This window comes from Lampris incognitus, chromosome 20 (genome assembly GCF_029633865.1).
Source record: "Lampris incognitus isolate fLamInc1 chromosome 20, fLamInc1.hap2, whole genome shotgun sequence".
Lineage (NCBI taxonomy): Eukaryota > Metazoa > Chordata > Actinopteri > Lampriformes > Lampridae > Lampris > Lampris incognitus.
Genome location: NC_079230.1, coordinates 20,278,719 through 20,297,524, shown reverse-complemented (window position 1 = coordinate 20,297,524; position 18,806 = coordinate 20,278,719).

The window sequence follows — 18,806 nt, the reverse complement described above, 5'->3', positions numbered from 1 at the left end:
AGGAAGAACTATCCAGCCATCTTTAACCATTAGACGTCAACACGGCCAGACTGTGAAAGAGGAAAAAGAAAAGAAAAAGATCTTAGGACAACATCAAATTAAACATGAAACTCATGTTATTCTGATGACATTTTTATGGTAGATTTGAAACTGAATCTCAGCTGTTTTTATTCCACTAATTTGACATTTTTCAATATCACTTATTTGGTAGTTGAATTGAGAATTTTTTCTTCTTTAACAAGAGCATTAACAGTGTAGATGTTCACTTATTTAAATGGCAACAAAGGATAAACAATATACAGAATCTATTCAAAGCAGAGCTCATTGCATAGGCGTGTTAAATGCATTACAACCAGCGTCTGAATTCATGTGAAGATTAAAAAACACAAAGAAAATGTGACACTAGTAGTAGTAGTACGAGCAAAGGTCCATGAAATATTATTATCAATGGGATAATGCCAACACAAACTGAAATTATTGGAATTTTGTTTGTTTCTTTTACGTTACAATTACACTATATCTCACTTTAAATCATGTTTTTGGCACATCCATAACCACTGAAACTTGGTCTTTTTTTTCCCCCCCTCCTTTTTCTTCTCAATTGTATCCGGCCAATTACTCCACTCTTCCGAGTCGTCCCAGTCACTGCTCCACCCCCTCTGCCGATCCAGGGAGGGCTGCAGACTACCACATTTCTCCTCCGATACATGTGGAGTCACCAGCCGCTTCTTTTCACCTGACAGTGGGGAGTTTTGCCAGGGGGACGTAGTGCATGGGCGGACCACGCTATTCCCCCCAGTTCCCCCTCCCCCCCAAACAGGCGCCCTGACCGACCAGAGGCGGCGCTAGTGCAGCGAAGAGGACACATACCCACATCCGACTTCCCACCAGCAAACACAGCCAATTGTGTCTGTAGGGATGCCCGACCAAGCCGGAGGTAACGCGAGGGTTCGAACCGACGATCCTCGTGCTGGCAGGCAACGGAATAGACCGCCACGCCACCCAGATGCCCCTCAGGGTCATTTCATCACTGAAATTCATGTTCAGCTGTTGAATCTCAAACGCTTAAAGCATGAGCTATCGTATCATCTCTGACATCATCCCACATCGATTTAGCAAGAAAACGCTGTTTCGCAAGAAGAATGTCTCCGATGAGAGGGGGGAGGTAAAAAAACCCATCACCTACTGAATTAATGGGTTGAAAAAACAACAACAAATGATTTCATGTGTTTAAAGTAAGATTTTCGGCCATGCTTTAAAAACACATAAAAGTGAGCAAAGGTGACCATGGCACTGCAGAGTCCAGACCAATATTTATGGTTGACTAACCGTTCAGGAATTTCATTTAAAGAGCCTGCATGGCCTAAAAAGTGGAAAAGCTCTCAAAATGAAATACGCGCATATACACCCCCCCCCCATCTCAGTTTGCCTGACACATTAATTCTTTCATCAGCTCAGCAATATATGACCAAAGAACATCTGACCTAATTTTCATAAAACATGACAAGAACAGCGTGGCATACGACAACAGACCGCTGAAGCTGCAGTCAAATTTACGACACTTGATCGCAATCCAATCAACACAGAGAGGAAAAAAAAAGGTAAATAAATATAAAAAAATAAAAATATCTGCTGTGAACGTGCAGTGTACTACAATGAAAAGGAGTTTGGACTGCAGAATAATTTGTGCTTGTTTGCACAGTCACATCCGTGTCAAGGTTATCAGGTCAGTAAACACCATAAAGGGACATCCACACAGTCTGGCGCGCTCGCCCTCTTCATATCAGACAGTTCTGATTTTGAAAGAGACATGACTCTTTAACAGCCAGTCTTATGATAAGAAAGCTGCGCTCATAACTAAAGTAAACAGGGAACGAGTACTTCTTGTGCAAAAAAAAAAAAAAGACTGCGACAGCAGAAATAAGAGCTATCCTTTCCTGTGCGGTATGTGGTGATGCGCCCTTCTTTTAACAGCAGACACCGGACAGATAAGCTCAGTGAGTCAACTTAACCACCCTTCATTCAGTGTCAGCGTATGAAAACTGCCCCACTTCTTGACAAACGATGCAAAGTCCCTTTTTGTAGCACTCTGCAGGATCCCGTACGCCAAAACCAGTTGGACAGCATGTCACCTTCTGGTATTTCAGTTCATCCTCAAAACATTCTCACTTGCAACACGACAACTCGGGGAAAGTTAAGTTCAATGGTGGAACCAGAAGTTGAGCATTTACATTCGCCTCTCTCCAACTTTACTAAACATGCACCAATGTAATGGCCTCGCCGCTACATTTCTAAACTGTGCTCCATAGAAACTGGTTTCTAAAGGCAATTTGATGATGCTAAAAGACCTGCCATCTTTTAAATTCACTTCAGTACAGGTGGGACGGAAGAAACCTGCTCATTCCTTTGCCATCCTATTGTTTTCTACTTGGGCAAGCTTTTGACATGTTGCAGCAGCACGGCGGCCCAGTGGTTAGCACTGTTGCCTCACAGCAAGAAGGTCCTGGGTTCAAACCCCAGGCTGTCCCAGGTCCTTTCTGTGTAGAGTTTGCATATTCACCCCGTGTCTGTGTAGGTTTCCTCCGGGCGCTTCGGTTTCCTCCCACCATCAAAACGACATGTATGTTAGGGTTAACATTCCTGTCTGTGCCCCTGAGCAAGGCAATGGAATGAAGAACTGGAGTTGGTCCCCGGGCGCTGCAGCTGCCCACTGCCCCTATACAATAGGACGGATTAAATGCAGAAGACAAATTTCATTGTAACCTGTACAATGACAAAATAAAGTGGCTTTCTTTTGTCTAGCCATCTATTTCGTAAACCAGATGTGACCATACGTGCCCAGTTTCCAGTTAGGTGTTTTGGCATTGCAAAGCAAAATCATTACCTACATTGTAAGACTACTCTATACAAATAAAATTGACTTGACCTTAACACTTTTTTTTTGTTAAACCTTCAATACCACTGTGTCCTATATGCCAAAACAAAACAAACACCAACACTCCTCCTGGTCAAATCATGGGGAATCTGCACAACAAATCCTCCACTGGATTGGCATATTAACCGAAAGTCCGCTTCTAAAAGCTCATTATCACACAAACCTCTATTATTACTGAAGTGCATGTACAGAAACTGGCAACATCATAAGAAAATACAGCACTCAACCACAGAACGTAACAAACATGTAAAGTGGACCGTTGCCAATGGCAGCAAAAGTAAAGACGGCTCTGCCTTTCTCATCATAGAAACTCTATTGCATTATGGTACTCCATTTGAAAAACTGCCAACCCCACTTAGCTCAAACGATCTCTTACGCTGAGCTGAATTGGCACTTGCTGACTATGACTCGATGACAAGATAGAAAAGACGTGCGCCATTTCTAAGGGCGAGCGGTGGGGGGGGTGCTGGAGGGTAAAGGTCATCTCTGTTCAATGCAGGGCAGTAGCACTGCGTTGAATTCAAGCAATTCCCCCCCCGGGTGGTTTGACCTACTTCTTTGAAAGACATTATGATCAACACATTGCAAACGGTTTCAGTTCATTTGCTTAAATGCCGCTTTTCAATTTTAACCGCTGAGGTGACGGCGAGTTGTTTGAAACTTTTGTTCTCCTCACCATCTCATTAGTTGGACAAAGTAAATGAGTAATGTATCCAGGCCAAGTCTGTCAGTAGCACAGCAGCACCCTTTGACCAGCAGACACGCATGCTGAGAAAGGCATTGCAGCACACACGGGCATTATTCAGACTCGGACCGGCTGAGTACCAATCCAAAGAAGATAAAGTGACACAGACCGGACTACTTCTTGTGTGCAGGAGTACAGAAGGAAAGACGATAAGTTTGACTGGTGCCGTTTGTCTAGGTGTCACAGACAAGTAGCCAAGGTCTTTATAATTGCCACAGCAATCTATTTCATCTGAATGAAAACATACCAGGGAAATAGCGTTGCCCGGTACCATTAAAATCATTCCTCCTCTTTCAGGAGCTGCAGAAAATTCGTTTACGCCTCTATCTCCTGGTCGTTGTGTCTCGGTACCAGCCAGCTAACCACGTCCTACCTCCAGCCTGTGCTGAACGCAGCTGCCAGGCTTTTGACCGAGTCTAAAACAGGAGGGGATGTCTCTTTCATACTCGTTTCTCTCAATTGGCTCCTGGTGCACTTAAATAAAAATCTAATTTAACATCTTGATGTTAGCTGCCAACCGGCTTCTGGGCACATTTCTGACCTCACACCAACTCCTGGGACTAGTTCTGGGTGATATCATCACAATAATCATAGGGAATTTTGCACACACACACACACACACACACACACACACACACACACACACACACACACACACACACACACACACACACACACACACACACACACAAATAAATAAATAAATAAAAATAAAAAAATATATATATATATATATATATATACACACACACACACACACACACACACACACACACACACACAACGATATCTGCTTACATGTGCAAAAATACCATATTTAAGAATCTAGCTGAGGTTCATCACATTGAACTGCTTGGTAATGTAAAAGTATATTATCAAACCAAAACCAGTTTTCAAATAATACTGACTAAAATATTTTGGACTTTATTTCGTAAGCTATTTTAGGTGACAGATTCTTGTGGTCATTAATTTAGACCATGAAAGTGCACATCACAATATATGGCACAATCCCAATGTAATCCCGATATCATACCATCGAAAGATGATTGGATCCTTGTTCATCCCCAAACTAGACGGCATCGATGTTTTTGTAGTCCCACTGTCCTATTAAACTCAGTCAACCCATGCCTAAAAAAAATTCGCTTTTACTCATTCTCCAGCTTTTGATCCTCCCTGACTTGCATTCCTTAACATAATTTCATTTTTCTTTGTTGCCTGTTTTTTTTAAGGATCATTTTGCACTATTTCCTTCACAAAGTCATATGACTTGAGTCATAGGGGGGTGGGGGGGCTGCACTCAATGGTCACCATTTTGTAAATAAGTTGACTTATGTCACGGCACCGTACACGCCAAAGAATTTGCCCACACCCAACCCCGCTCCAAATCTCAAGGATGAATCACATCATTGAAGTCAGGCAGAATTGCTCCATATAAGGTATGAACACTTTTAAACAGACCCAAAGTATCTTCCAAATAACAAACCCTCTGACTTATATTAGAACTGATGTTGAATTAGTCGCTCCCATCCTCAAGGAAATGCCTCGATGAAAGCAGGCTGAGTGAGTTAGCACATGGACCGTTTCAAGTCTCTACAGCTGTGATCCAGTCGCTCCCATCCTTCAGACTTCATTGGCCATATCAGACAATTACACGTTAGTATGAATGATTATGGACAGCAAAACGGAAAAAGGGAGCTGCTTTCCAGCACATGTGAAGTTTTGTGACGACATAAGGCCGACACAAAGTCAGTCTTATACGTGACGTCTTGGAAAAAAGACTGACTGTCACGGCCTGATGAAGACCACTTTAATTTAGACACATCTAGAGCTTAGTGTCTTGTCTTTGCTCCCTCCCCGCAGGTCTTGGACACAATTATTAACAGAAAAACCAAAAACAAAGAGAAGAAAAAAAAATCACCAAGGTTCTGCAGTTTGCAGATCTGCGACACAGATTTCAGTGGGTCTACCAAACAAAAGACCAACCATGAGTCATTTCACGTTTCACACCGTCGGAAGTGGCGTTGTACAGGAAGCCCCGAGTCTTCCTTTGTAAACAATGACTTTCCAGGTCTTACTGAGCGAAGTCCTGGACTGGGTTCCTTTGCTTTGTTGTGTTTTCTTGTCAAATGGAAAATGCTAAGGCGAGCACCTTGGAGCAATCAGCCAAAGAGTCTGTTGTGCATCAGCAGCTTTGACAGGCCGAGGCAGGCGCACAGATATGGACATCTCTCATGTGAAGCCACTTTAATTTACCTATCAGTGATCTGTTGACGGATAACCTCATCATTTCACCGATTTCTTCTACGGGGTGATGCAAACCACCTCCTTTGGATCAATCTGCGGTGAACTGAACCACAAAAAGAGCAATAATAAATGAATTTATCGGTTAATTTGGACAGATTCACTGCAGCAAACATGGAAATTATGTTGTATACAAGCTAGCATGAGTTTATTATTACTGAGGCTGTACGATTACGTGAAAAACAAAACTTTCCCATCTGCTCTCCGCCCCTGTGTATACGAGTCTATTCTACAAACCAAGGAAATGTTTGACAGCTGTCCAACAGGAGGCGCGATGCCAAATTTTTCCTGGAAGCACACTTCACCAAAATTATCTCGTCTCCTCTCTTTATCAACCTCAGAACACTCACACCATCATTCATGAGTCATGTGTAGCCTTAAAATGAACAAGGAATGGACCCATCTGAAAGTCCTGCTTCGTATTGCAGATAACTGCCAGAAGCACGGCGGGACTCTCAGTCTCCTGCACATCTGAGGTTTTAGCACTTGAACAACGGTGCAATGGGCTTTTTTCCTCTACGCGGACCTATACATCATCCCCATGTGCTGGTACATTATACACCTGCATGACAGCTGAGAGAGTCCCTAACAGCTGCTCATCTCTCTCTCTCTCTCTCTCTCTCTCTCTCTCTCTCTCTCTCTCTCTCTCTCTCTCTCTCTCTCTCTCTCTCTCTCCCTCCCTCGCTCGCTCTGTGTTGATGGGTGACTTTCCTGATTGGGGACAACAGACAACAGCAAAATCTCCTCCTGTGGGTAGTTACTCTCCTCCGCACTAGCTCGTTTTTATTTCCTCCTCCACATCGGGTTGTAGTATTCAAGTACGGACTCAGTCTCTAGTCCCCAACTAGACCTCACAGCATAATGACTTGGGACTCGACTCGGTCTTGGACAGTGTGGACTCGAGACAATTTATCAAGACCGGTCGAGGACAAGACTACTAGTTTTTTCGTTTTTGTTTTTTAATGAATATCAAAGTTCTACTAAAGAGATCAATCACGTGCAATCTGTTTCTTTTTTCTTATTCTTAATTCACACGACATCAATTTTTGACCTTTTTTTCTTTTTTTGCTGATACCGGTTCCAAGTCTTTGGGCCAAGTATTGGCTGATACCAGGAACCAATCCGATCCCTTACTTTTACCCAACAGTGCAGATTAGAGTGGAGTCACTTGGGTAAAATAATGGAGAGAGAATTGAGTTTTTCTACCAGAAAAGAAATACAGGCTTTTATTTATGACATGTAACTTTTTCTTAACAATATGGCTTTTGGTATCAGATTTCAGTCTCGAGTAAAATCTTCAATACAGTTACTCCATTTTAGCCCAGTAATGGCCCCATATCAAATATCTGTACCAGTATTAGTAATGGTGCATCCCTATCAATTTATGTATCTAAAATATTATAAAATTGGAATGTGAAACTTTTCTTCCTTGGTGCAAAAAAAAAAAAGGCTGAATAAATGTTATAGTGTCGTGACATTTCGACTTTTACCATGATGGTGGACTAATACGGTGTTTCACTGGACTCACACTGTTATGGTGTCAGTCTTCACACAAGACTTCACCCCATAAGGCGGCAAGTTGAACTCGCCACCTTAAAGACTTGGACTTGACTCAGACTCGATAAGCTTCAGTCTTGGACTCGACCCCCCCCCCCCAAAAAAAGACTTGGTCTGGACATGGGTGGTCTTGACCACCAGGCTAGCTCCACTGCTCACGTCTCTATACTTGTGGTTAGTGCCCAGTTAACAAGACTGGAGCCAAAAGTCTGATGACAAGTACGAAGCCATTGTTTTAATTTTTTCTCTGGTAAATATTCCCCAAGTTTTCTCCAAAGCGTTTCATTTTGGGCGTTTTCAAGCACGGGGAATTCCTCACTTGCCGTGTTTTAAGTTTTGCTTGGTAAAAATTGATGGCTGGCTGAAACACAGATGGTATGAAAACACCCACTGGCGTGATCACAACGATCCACTGCTTTAATGACAAGAGGGAAGATGAAGCGGGCAGCCTGAACACTAGAGTCCTGAAATAACAGCTAAACTTGAATAAAATGAAATAAAATAAAATTGGGCCTCATTCATCAATCGTTCATAAGTTCTCAAATGTGTTCTCACACATCCATGGGATTTTTTCAGCCCTGAAGTTTGTCTCAGTGCAGAACCCAGGTAACCCCTTAATGTAGACATCAGTTGTCTAACACTGTTGTCTCTGCAAGCCTGGATGATTGCTTGTTGCAAAAGGTAGACAATAGACGTTAGGGGGAAGGAATTACCATCAGGCTTTGCTTGTGACTGTCAGACAATCCTGGGTGCTAAAAATTTCCATGGGTGTGTAAGAACAAATTGGTATGGGTGAATGTGATGGATGAGGCCCACTGTTTCCTGTGTAAGGCTTCTTGCTGAAAGGCTTTCTGCTCTCCAGCATGCGGTCACCACATTCAACACTGTGAAACTGAACAGGTCACCCGCTGCTCTGAGTCATCCAGCATTAGCCTGCTCTCTCTCCATAGCAGGACAAAAAAAAGCATGTGTCCCCGGACCATGATAACCGAAAAGAAAATGACTGAAATACAACATCCTCCTTTCCACACCAGACTACTTCCTAAAAGTCCCCCCACACACATATTCACACACACACATATTCACACACACACACACACACACACACACACACACACACACACACACACACACACACACACACACACACACACACACACACACACGTACGGCCTTCACAGCAGCCTGCCAACAAATGTCAGCAGCATGGTGACGCTGGCAAATAACTTACTTTACCATGTTTTTCCGGACGTCTGAATTAAAGTATTCATCCCTGCAAGCTAAATGTAACAGTGGTAAACCACAAGTGGACAGATTTCACCAAAAAAAAAAGCCAACCGACGGGTTATAAGAAGACACTTGGTTGTTTCCATCCTTTTGCCGTCCCTTGTGAGGACTTCTTTCACGCCTGAGCACACAAAGGTGACACAGAAGTATCCTGTCAAAACTTGTTCTCCCGCATGCCTCCGTTCTAACTTTATCTTCCTGGTCCTTGAGGAAATATCCCACAGAGATTTTAATAAGATGGGTAGGCATGCGTCTATATCGGGGTGTGTTGTAAGTGTCCGATGATCTCACCCTTCCATCATCAAAATGTCTTGTGCAAGAATCTCATCACGGGAAGTAATGCAATTAAATTGAAATATAATTTTCATAGGATGTAATTTATATATATATAGTCAGTAATTTCAGGTATGAATGCATTGTGTCAACTCAATATGTATGAAATGACTGTAAACACAACCAAATAAATCTTTCGATTCATACTGACCGCACCTCCCAATTTTAACAATTTCCACCCATGTTAAATGGATAATAAACTGCTGCGTGCATTTTGCACTTTTCGTGTGAATGTGCTTAGTACACCACAATTCATTCAAACTTCTTAACGTTGTGGTCCAATTTGCTGCTGCTACAGATGCATTCATGCATGTATAAATGCATGCATGCATGTATGGTTGCAAATACAAGCACATTGAGAGCAAGCAAAGACAAACTCCTCATATGTGCAAAGCATACTCAGCCCATAACGCCTGATTCGGACTCCCTCACAGCTACGTATATTGCATTTAGCAATACAACGTGAGGAGTTATGAGTGAGATAGTGGTGGTTGTCAGGGGGGGGGGTGGATTAAACTGTAACAACAACACCTCACAGTGAACTTAGACAGGGCTCAACTGTCTGACGGTGGAGTGTGAATTGGTGAACAAGTCATCATCAGAATAATAAAGTTGACTTCTATAGATACAGCACTTCTTACAGGGGTGCCGTCTTGAAGTGCTACACGTCAGACAGAGGCAGACAACTTGGAAAAAGAAAAGAAAACAAGGCTACATGCACCATACTAAAGGCTGCTTAGAAGTATATAAACGGAGGAATACAGCCTTCGTTGCAAGGTGGCAAAACTTACAGGGCTTGTGTAGACCGCCTTGTTTACTGACGTGCTCGGAATGACAACAAATCCCTTGAGATTTAGCGCGCGTTGCCACATGCACATAAAACTATAGTAGTGCACACGGCATCGCGGACGCGTCACGTTATGACAGAATTCGGTAGCAACTTAGCAATTGGGGAGAGGAGCGTTAACGACTTTTCGTCTTATCTTTCCCGTTGAGGAAATATACCTCGACTCCTGCTCGGAGTCTCGAATTATAAAAGCGACAATGGGCTGATCTCTAACTAACAAAAGACAATAAGAAGAACTTCAGATTTATATCGCAGGCACCTGGGCTGAGCCGGCGAGCTAAACTACATGTGCCGGACGCCCAACGGGGCCTCGTTCACTTACCTGAGTTTCAGGTGAGACGACATTTCCGCTTGGCGCGGAGCGGTGCGAAAAGTTTGCTAACTCGCCTCGGACGGGACGGTAAACTCCAGCGTGACACGACGTATATAAATATAAAATACAGACAATATAGATCTACGCCTCTATATCTGTGTCCGTTTGTGTCGAGGCATTCCGCTTGCGTTATTTCGATCCGATCCGATCGGGTGGGTGGGTTGAGTTTCGATGGAGGAAGCTGAGAGAGGCAACGGCGAAGCTCTCTCCTGTGCGTGCTCGGAATTCTCTGGGGAGAAGAAGAAGAAGAAAAATAACACCACAGAAGAAAAAAAGGAAAAAAGTGGCGGCACTCTGCGGGCGCAACTTCACTACGAGTCGTTCGCAGTTTCTTCTCTTTTTTTGTGAGGAGGAGGAGGAGGAGGGGGGGGGGCAGTTCGGGTTAACAGCCGTCTCACTTTGTTGACTTGCAGTATTCCCTTCTTTTTCTTTTTCTTCCCTCAGGCGTGCAGAAAGCGTAGTGGTTGGTGCGCGGCGGTAGTGAGCACTGCTTGACTCCGGCACCTGAAATACTGGATTAGTGATGTTTTCAGAGCTGCGAGGTCAAACCCCGCCTCTTCCACACTGTATTTACTGCAGTCTGCCGTATCCAAGCTATACTGTACACCGCTGCCACAGCAACACACACACACGCACGCACACACACACACTAAAGTGAGCGGCTGCCTGGTTAAGGTTGCAGAGGTTTGTTGCGCTCTTGCGCAGCCTGCACTGCATCTCTCCATCCAAGGAAGGGAAACGAGGTTTTGTCTAAAGAGAAAACATGAAATTCGACATATATTGATTTTCTAAACTGTAAGGCGGTGTTTTTTTTCCAGGTGAGAGCTGTAAAAAGTGATCCCAGCATGCTTTTTAGACGTATATGCCCTGTTTGCTGCAACGTGGCAACAATTACAAGTCGGTGGCCGCAAAGAATAGAGAGCGAAGGAGTGTGATGTAAGACTTTGTTATCCAAACACCATCTGCCCTGATCCCGTTACATAAAGAAAGCCATGAAAAGGGCCCACAATTAAAGCTTTTCTCCCCTTTTCAGTGACGAGGGGATTATTGACTGTGTAGTTCTGTGCTATCAATATATGCGTCTGCTAGATGGATGCCAACAGGTATGGGGGGTGAACGTGTGTTTTAAGCAGGACAGTAAAGAGTACCCATCTCTGTATAGCTACCTGGGTTGTATTCAAACAGGTTGTCCGCTTATTTGGGAAAAAAGTCACTGACTGGTGATTCTTGATCGGGAATCCAAGTGGAAAATGTTGGAAATCTTCTTAGAATAAACTCTTATTAGACGTCTTCAAACACTGTTTCCCCCTTTTAATGACATGTTAACCACCATGATAACACCAGGTTTATTGAGGTCATGCGCTGCTTATCAGAAAGAGGAGCATAGGCTGTATCCTGGAGATCAGTGTTAAGAGTAAAAAACACGTTTGATCGTTTTATACGGCTAATGTTCAAATTATGTGCTTTGTTTTAAGTCATGAAAACTTAATGTTTGTCGCTGCTGTGCTATAACAAGCACTCTAGTTGATTTTTCAAAGGTCGCGTCTCATTTTCAACCATTTGGATCTCTCCATGACTCCCAAATTTTGAACCCCTTGTTTCTAAGTACATGTACTAGTGTGTCAGAGACTTTTTAGTCTGTGCTCTTGCAGAGTTTAGACCAAATGTCTTCAGAGGAGATGTAATCTGTGTGGCTTTGGGGGTCACCTTTGTTCATTTAGTTCTGGGTCCTCGTTCAGCTGCGCCACCCACAGTCCCTTGCAAGATCCAGTAGTACGTCATTTTTCACCCGAGTCAAAGGTCCAACGAGCTTTGTTTTAGAGATAAAACACCGGGTTTAAAAGGAATCTGCACAATCGCCGAGTGTGGCGGAGGAAATCAGGTGCAATGATCAAGTGTGCGGTGAGAGGGGTCACGGTGTATCAGAGTGGCCCAGACTTTCCCCAGGAAGTACTTGAAAGGGCCCATCGAGGAGACAATGCCTTTTTCTCTTGCACATATTTCCTCATGGGACATATAATGCTTCCTCTCGAAATATGGTACAAGTCGAGGAGTGTGTTAATCATGTGAAATGATGTGATCTTAAGGCCTTTGCTATGAAAACATGACACTTTTCCGTTCATTAGTAAATCAAAAACCGATATACAGGAAATCGTATAGATTTGTTTTTTGTGGACAGTTGGCGCTACAGTAACTAAATAATGCTAATTTTGCACAGTCGGTGTTGTTGCAGAACACTGATCCAGAAATGACTATCGCTGCAGTGTGTGCATTTACAATGCACTGTCAGGCTGGCCGGTATTATGAGTGACTTATGCAGGAGAATGGGTCATTGGTTTCCTATTGTCTCTGAATGTGATATATATGCCTTATAATCCCCAGATAGTCCATCAAGTTTGCCCCTCGGGTTTGCAACTCACCAAGCCCAAGCTTGCATTTGCAACTTTGCAAGTTTGTGGTGTGAATATGAGCTACCAATACGGGAATATACCTCGCTGAATGTCAGAACAAACTGCTCTCGATCACAAATCTAACACCCCAGCAAACCACTGATCCTGTACAGCTTTGAACGGATGGAGAAGGGCATTGGAAATGCAGGATTTTATAAGCAAGAGTTTGTAAATAAACTGGTGCACACAGTGACCGGCCTGCTGAGAGTTGGTGCCATTTGCCCGGCCTCTCACCTTGAGAAATCCCCAATGAACCGGGAGAGATTTGCTGAACACAGTGGATGAACAGCAGACCCAATGACAGAGCTGTGCCCTCTGTCCACCTACGCAGCAAGTTCCAGCACAACCAATAAAAAAATGATGACTAGAACAAACTTTCTTGACGAAAATAAGGGACAAACATGTTTGTTTCTTGTCGTTTCGTTATTGTTTTCCCGATTTTAATCGCTAAGCAGCCCCTATACCCCCCGATTAAAGATAGCACATACAAATAAAACCAATTTAGCAAAAATTATGAATTTTTTTTTGTTTGTTTTTGACTGATGTATTGATTCATTGAAGATGTTTATTGGGTCAGCAGGCGGCTCATTCGCTTGTCAATGCAAACGCCCTTTGGAGGACATTGTGCGGTATTTTTAGCACCACTGTCTGGCTTTTCAATCCATACTTGCTCTATTATTGGTGGCATTGAGACACAACAAGCAACATTGAGACACAAAAAGCAGGCAACTTTTAAAAAAAAAGCCTCCACACCAGCCATCTGGTGCAAGGCAAACGTAAACGAACACCATCGGTTCATGCACTGTTAAAGAAGGGGTGCAACATTTTAAAGGTTTAAATATTTCTCTCATTTCACCAACCCTTTCCTATTAGTGGGCATATAAAGTAAATTAACATAAAGTACAGTGAAAGAAATAAACAACGGCTCCTTCAGGCTCCTCCTGTAGTGCTAATAAGCAACCATGTCATTTAGGGGGCCTCGGAAAAAATGTAAACTTAATCTGCTCCTTCGCTGAGCTCTGGGTAATAATAAATCCTCGTGTGTGTGTGTGTGTGTGCGTGCGCGCATGCATACTTGCATATCGTGTCATGAGAATTGCAAACACTGCAACTGCAACAACCTGCATTAATGAGGAGCTGTATAAAGAAGTTGTCTCAATCAACCATGAACATACGCACACAAACTGGCACCGATTATAAAAACTGTGTGCATGCATGTGTGTGTATGGAAATGAGCATGTTGCTCTTCCAAAAAAGGTGTGTGGGGGGGGGGGGGGTCTGCTACAACAACAAAATCTAAGCTCCTCTTCCTCCATGATGGATACGTTCATGGGTCCCAGGTGGTGAGTGAAACAAAATGGAGTTATTTCTTGTTTTTTTTTCTTCTGTGAACACCAGGCATTCTTATTGTACCTATTAAATTACTACTAATGAGGAACCACGCCGAACATGAATGCCCTGTTGTTAAGAGAAGAGATTAGACACGCTTGAGCACGACAGCGGAGGCCACGGGAGCCAGCACCTCCGAAGCAAATCGTGCTATATTTACCAGGGGAGGAAATGTGTTTAAATATGAGCCTTGGAACCAAATACCATCCCTCAGATTTCTGAGGACTGGTTTAGTCAGTTGCACTTGGGTGTTTTGTTTCGTTAAGTTAGTGGACATTCTCCACTCGTATTGCTTGCCGTTTGTGGTCGATAAAATCTGTCCATTCATTCAAGTTCAGCAAAATACGCACTGATTGCTTTACACAAACAAAAGTATTCCTTACTGGGGTGTACGGGGTGCGTGGTGTGGCGGTCTATTCCGTTGCCTACCAACAAGGGGATCGCCAGTTCGAATCCCTGCGTTACCTCCGGCTTAGTCGGGCGTCCCTACAGACACAATTGGCCGTGTCTGCGGGTGGGAAGCCGGATTTGGGTATGTGTCCTGGTCGCTGTACTAGCGCCTCCTCTGGTCAGTTGGAACGCCTGTTCCGGGAGGGGGGGGGGGGAATAGCGTGATCCACCCACGCGCTACATCCCCCTGGTGAAACTCCTCACTGTCAGGTGAAAAGAAGAGGCTGGCGACTCCATATGTATTGGAGGAGGCATGTGGTAGTCTGCAGCCCTCCCTGGAGCGGCAGAGGGGGTGGAGCAGCGACCGGGAAGGCTAGGAAGAGTGGGGTAATTGGCCAGATACAATTAGGGAGAAAAAGGGGAAAATATCAACAACAAAAAATCTTATAGAACAAAATCCGCTCAATCTCATTAAAAATATGCACACACTTCCAGTTTAGCACTCTGGGAATAAGTTGCCCGCTTTCAGGAAATCCCAACCTGACATTTCAGGGGACAACCATCATCCAACCAAGAAAAACAAAACAACAAAATTTCATAAAACAAAAAACTTAATGCAATGCAATCATGCTAATGTGAATATGATCATCGAATAGAACTGCACTCATACCCCTACTGCTGAAAAAGGGAGGGAATGAAAAAAAGGAAATAACATAAGCGTCCTTTCTTTCTTTTTTTTTGGCAGTTGACCATGTTACGGTATTTCTGGAGCGCGGCCAAGGGGTGACGATGATGAATTTTGCTGCTCTGTGTGCCCTATCTGTGTTCGCCGAGACACCCTGAATAAGACTGCTACCGCCTCACCGCTGTCTGTTGAGGAATCATCCCCCTGGGATAAGACACATTCACCACCCCCTCCACTGCAAAACTCAGCAAACATATCAACTACCTACCGCCTCCCCATTCTCATTTTACTGATTTGCATCGACGTGACTTGATCCCCCTTTTTCCCTCACTTGTTTTGAAGGAGAGGAGCATCTCTTTGTCACCTCAATCAATCCCAGGGCACTACATGACTTTTTATTGATTTATAGGGTTGTCGACTGTATGTTCAATCCTCTTTGCCCATTAGCCACCGAGAGAGGTTAATATGTATATATATTGGCCACTCAGCAGGGGGGGGGGGAGCTATAGAGACGAGCTCCCCGAGGTAAAGGTCAGGGGCTGGTTTACTGGGAGAACACGCAGATTTAATTGGTCTCGCGGGTCCTCGCACATAAACAAGAACACAATCTTGAATATCGGTCATCCAAACGGGGTAATCATGAGCCCTGTCTTTGCTCTTTCCACAGTTTTTTTTTTTAATGTTAATGCATTTTTGTGTGGTGTATTTCCCCCGCACTTTCTACAACTGCTGCACAAATCTCCCAACAAGTAGTTAAGGTGCCGTAATTTGCAACAGAGGGTCGCAAAACATTCCTGGCCGGACATGCACGCATGCATACGCATACATGTTTGTGCACTCGCCTGCACATGTGCATGAAACTAGTTATACCCCCCTGTACTGCACTACAGCGCTGGAGGGGTTGAACACTGTCACAGTGCGTAACACAGTTTAGCCCGTTGCATCATCTCATCTCATGTCATCGGTGGAATGTATGCCTAACCTTAACTCGATCACCTTTCACCCCTACCTCATCAGTAACCCCACACCGAGCTCTCCCACCCGCGGGGATACTTTATTTTTCGCCCATATCTTTCGGCGTCTCGCTCGGCTTTGCAGCTCCCAGTGAGGATGACCACCTGCCATGAAATTCATTAGGGGGACCTGGTGTATGCGAGTGCAGTGTCATCAGCTGAAAAAGACATAAACATACAACCGCTGACACGCTGTACGGTGGCACTACCTCTTTCGCTGTTATTTATGGACTCGTGTCAGGGAGATAAGTAGCATACGGGCAAAGGCAGTGACACTCTTCACCGCGAAGGCTGGCTGTAAAACTTTGCTTGAGTATATCTAAATGCTCTCAGTGTGCTCCCGACATGCATTCCTGGCTATGATATGACCGCGATGAAGTGCTCTGAGCTAGTCGGAGACAAATCTATCCGCTCATTGCCGACTCCTTTGTAAGTTCCTCCGGATAAGAGCATCTGCTAAATGAGAAAACGAGCGCGTAGTGGAGGCAAGGCCTTTGAGATAAGTTGTGCATTTAGGTTTCATAACATCTCCCTCTAGCTACACCTCAGTGTCCTTGCAGCTTTTCCTTTACACATTTTTATTTTTTTACCGAGGCATGCAAGTGCTTAGGGAAATCCTTGGGGGGGACCTGTGTGCCATTCAACCTTTTAGCGATTGTCTGTGTCAGCAGCATGCTGAATGGTGCTACGTGTGCAGTTCGAAATCCAAGCGACTGCGACTCTTTAACATGGCAGTAAGAGTGGAGTTCATAGGCGAGCCACTCAAAACATTGTTGGCCGATTGCTTAGTTAGAGGCTGGGCCCTGTCACAAGGCGGAACATATTTTTACATGCATACCACTTTTTTTGTTTTTTCGTGGCATTTTTCTGCCTTTGTTGGATAGCGACCGTCGAGGGAGACGGGGGGGGGGGGGGGGGGGGGAGATGACATGCAGCAAAGGGCCCCGGCAGGATTTGAGCCCAGGCTGCTGCGGTAAGGACTTAGCCTTATGTGGTACACGGTCTACCAGGTGAGCCACCGGGGCACCCCCAAGCATTCCACTTTTAACTGTACTTTCTAACCTGCACACTTCCACCATCTCAAAAACACAAACAACAGATGCTTTTGCGTTCCTACGTCCTCAACTTCCTTGCGTAAATACATTATGTAACGGGCTCTGAGTCACCCCACACGCCTCAGATACACGTTTTGTTTGCCATTTCTTGATCTCCACAAGATTGTTTGTTTAAGTTTGAGTCACATGAGAGTTCACTGCCCTCTAGAGTGTTTTCTCGCGTGCGCTCCACTACATCAGCGGCCTATAGTCTGCTATTTCCACTTCCTGTGCCATCTCACGTCTCCATACACTGATGGAGGGGGGGAACAGGTGGAGACTGAATATAAAGCACCAAATGCCACATAATGTCTGGCTCCCCTAGCCCTCAGCCCTGCACTCCAGACACTGACAATAATATTTCCATTCCCGCAGTTTGATAACGGCTACAATCAAGGTTCAAAGAGAGTTCATGCCCACCCTTGATAAACAGTGCTCCACATTAACTGCAGTCCTTGGCAAGAGCTTGAAGTGTCAGATGCTGGGCGATGTGCTCCGCGCACCGTTCTACTGTGGGGACTGATAAAAGCAGGAATTCAATAAGACTGCACGGGAGGGGCAATGGGAGCTGTGCATTCCATAGAGCACTCAAACAGAGGCCAGAAATGCCGATGCTGGACTCATATGACCACAGGAAATATTAGAAGAATTTGCCGTTTCATGTGGGGGGAAGAGAGAGAGAGCGAGCAACAGGGAGAGTGTGAGAGAGAGCGAGAAAGAGTGAGAGAGAGAGCGGCAGAGAGAGAGAGAGAGGGGGGGGGCAAGGAAAACAAACATGATTATCCATAAAGGAGCCCACAAGCAGTTTCCATAATATAATAATCTCACCACAAATGTGTAAATCAGATATAGTAGTGACTGCTTGCACTTTAGCAAAACAAAGTAGTTTGGGGGCCATCCCATTCAATTCAAAATGTGACTTGAGAGCTGGCCCTTCAATATTTCCTGGAACTGATTTCATCTAGATTTGCTTTTAATTTCTCAACAAACCCTCCCAAGAGACATGGGAAACGCATCAGGAAAATGAAATAATACTAACACATTGTTCAAAAACAACAGTACTGACAATCTAGAAGTACAGTCACATGCAAACTCTATAGTCTACAGTACTACAGTACCTATTTGAATGTAAGCATAACCAGATTTTTCTGATGGCAACTTTGCAAATGCCGTTTAAAATAGGTTCTTCCTGTTTACTTAAGCATATTACTGCTAACACAAATCTCGGATGACCGTATTGATGAACCGAGAGACAAAGCAGGTGTGGGCGCAGTTCGTCAACCAGCTCTCCCATCAATCCTATTCCCCACAGCCGGTGACTTCGGCATTTCTGAAAGGTGAGAGACACATCAGTCAACCCACGCACGTCTGTGAGGCAGATTTGATTTGTCAGGCTTAGCGCCATAA